Source organism: Bos mutus, unplaced genomic scaffold (assembly GCF_027580195.1).
Source record: "Bos mutus isolate GX-2022 unplaced genomic scaffold, NWIPB_WYAK_1.1 CTG686, whole genome shotgun sequence".
NCBI classification, from domain to species: Eukaryota; Metazoa; Chordata; class Mammalia; order Artiodactyla; family Bovidae; genus Bos; species Bos mutus.
In genome coordinates, this window is record NW_027220165.1 from 5999 (window position 1) to 11758 (window position 5760).

The 5760-nt window shown below is 36.5% G+C and overlaps 1 pseudogene; it reads left to right on the forward strand.

Moving 5' to 3' along the window:
- The first annotated feature begins 3051 nt into the window (after nt 1–3051).
- On the forward strand, nt 3052–4666 carry LOC138987119 (zinc finger protein 280B-like; annotated as a pseudogene).
- The last annotated feature ends 1094 nt before the right edge of the window (nt 4667–5760 follow it).

Here is a 5760-nt window from a genome sequence, read left to right on the forward strand (position 1 = left end):
AATCAAAAAAGAAATCAAAATTTGCATAGAAACGAATGAAAATGAAAACACAACAACCCAAAACCTGTGGGACACAGTAAAAGCAGTCCTAAGGGGAAAGTTCATAGCAATACAGGCACACCTCAAGAAACAAGAAAAAGTCAAATAAATAACCTAACTCTACACCTAAAGCAACTAGAAAGGAAGAAATGAAGAACCCCAGGGTTAGTAGAAGGAAAGAAATCTTAAAAATTAGAGCAGAAATAAATGCAAAAGAAACAAAAGAGACCATAGCAAAATCAACAAAGCCAAAAGCTGGTTCTTTGAAAGGATAAATAAAATTGATAAACCATTAGCCAGACTCATCAAGAAACAAAGGAGAAAAATCAAATCAATAAAATTAGAAACAAAAATGGAGAGATCACAACAGACAACACAGAAATACAAAGGATCATAAGAGACTATTATCAACAATTATATGCCAATAAAATGGACAACGTGGAAGAAATGGACAAATTCTTAGAAAAGTACAACTTTCCAAAACTCGACCAGGAAGAAATAGAAAACCTTAACAGACCCATCACAAGCACGGAAATTGAAACTGTAATCAAAAATCTTCCAGCAAACAAAAGCCCAGGTCCAGACGGCTTCACAGCTGAATTCTATCAAAAATTTAGAGAAGAGCTAACACCTATCCTGCTCAAACTCTTCCAGAAAATTGCAGAGGAAGGTAAACTTCCAAACTCATTCTATGAGGCCACCATCACCCTAATACCAAAACCTGACAAAGATCCCACAAAAAAAGAAAACTACAGGCCAATATCACTGATGAACATAGATGCAAAAATCCTAAACAAAATTCTAGCAATCAGAATCCAACAACACATTAAAAAGATCATACACCATGACCAAGTGGGCTTTATCCCAGGGATGCAAGGATTCTTCAATATCCGCAAATCAATCAATGTAATACACCACCTTAACAAGTTGAAAAACAAAAACCATATGATTATCTCAATAGATGCAGAGAAAGCCTTTGACAAAATTCAACACCCATTTATGATAAAAACTCTCCAGAAAGCAGGAATAGAAGGAACATACCTCAACATAATAAAAGCTATATATGACAAACCCACAGCAAACATTATCCTCAATGGTGAAAAATTGAAAGCATTTCCTCTAAAGTCAGGAACAAGACAAGGGTGCCCACTTTCACCATTACTATTCAACATAGTTTTGGAAGTTTTGGCCACAGCAATTAGAGCAGAAAAAGAAATAAAAGGAATCCAAATTGGAAAAGAAGAAGTAAAACTCTCACTATTTGCAGATGACATGATCCTCTACGTAGAAAACCCTAAAGACTCCACCAGAAAATTACTAGAACTAAGTATTCTTTTTAATGCTAATGTAGAGTCAAGTGTTTACTTGACTTCATTTTCAGAACATTTGTTGCTGCTGTATAGAAATGTGATTGATTTTTAAAATATTTATCTTGTATTCTTCAAGCTTTTTATTAATTCTAATACCTGTGGTTTCTTTGGGATTTTCTATATATAAAAGTATGGTATCTTGAATATACTTTGACTTTGTCCTTTCCATTCTGAAGGCTGTTTTTTTTGTTTTTTTTTTTTTAAGCAACAACAACATTTCTTTTTTTTCTTACCTGATTGCTCTGGTTATAGAACTGCCGGTATAATATTGAACCAAAGTTTAGAATAGACTTCCTTGTGTTGTTCCCAATCTTATAGGGAAAGCTTTCAGTGTTTCATTATTAAGTATGATTTAGCTGTGGGTCGTTTACAGGTACCCTTTGAGAAAGTTCTCTTCTGTTCTTAGTTATTAAGTGTTTTACTTTAACCCCTATTATGAAAAGGTGCTAGATTCAGGGAAATGCTTCTGCAGGCAGATGTGTTTTTTGTCCTTTATTGTGTTAAAATGGCATAATGTTGATTGACTTTCATATAATGAACCAACTTTGCATACCTCCATAAATCCCATGTGATCATGGTATATAATCTTTTTTATATGTTGTTAGGTTTTGTTTACCAGTATTTTGTTGAGGACTCTTGCATCTGTATTCATACGGAATATCTGTTTTGTGTGTGTGTGTGTGATGTCTCTGTCTGATATTGGTATTAGAGAAATACTGGCATGACTTTGCCTGTTATGTAGGGAAGAGACATGTGGAATGAAGGATGAAGCATTGTTGGATTTAAGTTTAAGTCATCATTAGAGGGAGAAATTTAGGATATATCAGTTCAGATTTGGGAGTGAGATTATCAAGAGAGTTAATTCTCAATTTCCTAGGCCTATGTTAAGTGCTTGACATTGAATTATGCTGTTTGTTAACTATGTATAGATACTTTATATTTGAATTTACTACCTATTTTCTGTATTAACATTTATTAAATTAGTATGTGTGAATCAGTTGTAAAGTGCATTTAAGATAAGTTTTTTATCCAATTTTACTACACAACAAGATGCCATTAAATAGCTGACACTTTTTAGAAAGAGCTTAACCTTAAGTCTAAGAAATAAGCATGTTTGTCTTTAAGGTGTGGAAGCACATTTAAAAGTTATAAATTTGCCCCAAAAGATGCATCTGGTGTGTGATTAACTTAGAATTCCAGCTTAATCTTCTTTGACTCCAAAGTCCATGTTTCTAAACACTGTACAATAGAGCAGTTGTGAAAATACTCTTCCTTTACATGTGATTTCTCCTAATGATCAGTGGTGGTGTTTGTTTGTTTGTTTGTTTTTCTTTCTTTTTTTAGTTAGAAGAGATTAAAATCAACATGGAACAAAGCTATGATTCTTGAGTCATGTAGACTTGTAGACATAGGTTATTCAGCTGTCATTTAGTCTCTTTGGTGCTCAGTATCTGTATCTGTAAGATAAGGGTGTTTATAACTACTGTAGAGTTTTGGAGATAACCAAATAGCACATTTTTCTGTAATTAACTAATATGTAGTATATTTATTCCTAGGTGGCAGTTTATTTAAAGGAAGCACTGGGACTTGTGGCCACACCCTCCAAGAACAAAAATGTATTTAAAATATGGAACCACCATGGATGTCATGTGAAGAAGAACAAGAGCCAGAACCACAGAAAAGCCAGGGAGAAACCAAACAAGTAGATGACGAAGATGCTGAACTGATCTTGGTTGGAGTGGAACATGTAAATGAAGATGATGATGTGATCTTTGTTGGGATGACCTCAAATTCAAAACCAGTTGTTTCAAACATACTGAACAGAGTTACCCCAGGTTCTTGTCCAAGGAGAAATAGGTATGGTCACTTCAGGAAAGACAATGCTCAGAAATTACAGCCGTTAGTCATGTGACTCCTACATCAGAAGCAAAGACTGTCTTGCAAGTTTCTGTCTCTGAATCAAGATCAACAGATAGTCCTATTATTATTGAGCCTTTGTCCAAATCGGATTCTAAAAATATTTCACCACAAATAGGGCCTAATAGCTTTTCAGAATTATGTTCTCCTTTGATTACCTTCACAAGTTCATTGCAGCATCCAGTAGAAACAGCAGTTTCTGCAAGAGCTATGGATAAAAGTCCTCATGTATCAAAGCGACTTTCCACTTCTGAAACAAATAGCACAAGTCTCAATAGGCCTAAACTCAGTGATGGAATTATAGGAGAACATTCTTTAGCTTTGTCCCTTTCAGGTATTTTTCATACAGTGACTACTCAGCAAAGCACACCAGAAAGTTTTCATACCTCATTAAGCCATGTTCAGAGTGGAGAACCTTGTCCAACAGATTTTCCAAAGGACAATGTTCATTGCAAGCCTGTAAGTACTTTAGGGGAAAATGGACTGACAAAAACTGACTTTCCAAGTGTATCAAGTCAAAACAAGATTGCTGATCCTACAGAAGGCAATCTGATTGTGTTACTTCATGACTTCTACTATGGACAGCGTATAGGAGATGAGCAGCCAGAACGGAAAACTCACACAGCCTTTAAATGTCTCAGCTGCTTGAAAGTTCTAAAAAATGTTAAGTTTATGAATCATGTGAAGCACCATTTGGAACTTGAGAGGCTGAGAGTGACAGCTGGAAATACCACACCAACTGCCAGCACTGCCACCACCAGTTTCCTACTCCTTTCCGGCTGCAGTGTCACATTGAAAGTGTCCACACTTCCCAGGAGCCCTGCACAGTCTGTAAAATCTGTGAATTGTCCTTTGAGGCAGATCAGGTTCTCTTACAGCACATGAAAGACAATCATAAGCCTGGTGAAATGCACTATGTATGCCATGATTGCAGTTACAGATCATTATTCTTTGCAGATGTGGATGCACACTTCAGAGCATACCATGGTAACACTAAGAATTTACTTTGCCCCTTTTGTCTCCAAATTTTTTAAACTGCAACACAATACATATGTCCTTATAGATGGCACTGGGAAAAGAGTTTTCACCAGTGTTCCAAATGTCAGTTACAGTTTTTAACTTGTGAAGAGAAAAGGGAGCACAAGACCCAGTGTCATCAAATGTGTAAGAAGCCTAAGCAGCTAGAAGGATTACCTCCTGAAACAAAAGTTGTTATTCAGATATCACTGGAAGCACTTCAACCAGGATTAGTGGAAATAGCATCCATTACTGTGAATGCATCTGATTCTGAACCATCACCCCCCAAATCTAAAAGTAGGAGGTCAAAAAAACCCAGTTAATTCTACTATAAGTAAGTCTGAAGCAATTCAAAGTTATAAACTCCATTAAAAACAAAAAATTCAATTATAGCATTATTCAATAATACCAAATATAGAGAAACCAATGAGTAATTTATGTGTTTTTGTTTTAAATACATGAAGTAGTTTTGTTTGAATATTGAGATGTTATTTCAAAATATATTACCTGTTTTTCGTACAATTGTCTTAACACTAAAAAGTATGTGTGCGTGTGTATGTGTGAGAGAGAGAGAGAGAACAAGAGAGGTGGAGAAAGGAAAAGTAACAACCTATTTTGGTATTTCATGTTATTTGTAAGTTCGAAAGCTCAACTATACATATAATCTGTAGAGTGTTTTAGCAACGTAATTTTCAACTGTTTTCATGCCCTGAAAATCTCAGTATTAACTATATAGCCAGATTGGAATGGCTTTGTTATGGTATGGTCCCTTGTGCTGCTGAACTCTCTGAAGTGCCTCTGTTGTGCTGATCTAGGGTCCTGGCTCCACAAGCCTGGTGTGGAGAAGTTGATGGAGAAGCTATGATGTGAGTTTGGACCAGACACGGGATTTAGTTAGTGGAGAGCTGTGGCTTCTTGTCCCAGTTGAGGAAGAAGCATGCATGCACTCCAGGCATGGAGCCAAGGCAGAAGGAACACTGTCTGAGAGTGTCTTTACCTAGCCCGGGGACATCTCAAGGAAGCCAACTGTTAAAATGCCTCTGTTTGGTGAGAGGCCCCTGCAAGCATCAAGCAGGCTCTGTGTTATCATTGACTGCAGTTGGAGAAGCAGAGATAGTTAATAGAATGAGGCCTGGTGCCTGTGGACCTCCTGTTGAGTGATCAAAAGGGGAATTTGATTCATTCCATCCCCTTTCCCATTTGGCTAGCCTTTAGTCACAGTGAAGTAGCCATATCTGTCTCAGGCAAAGTGGTAAAGCAAGTTAAGATTCCCAAGGAAAAAAGCCTTGACATCCAGTTTGATTTGTACTGGACCCATAGTTTTAACTGAAAAGGATCAAACACAGGGAATCTGTTCAGTTTATGAATTGAGCTAAATTTCATTCTCTTACCCTTAAGCTACAATGGAGTTGTCTGA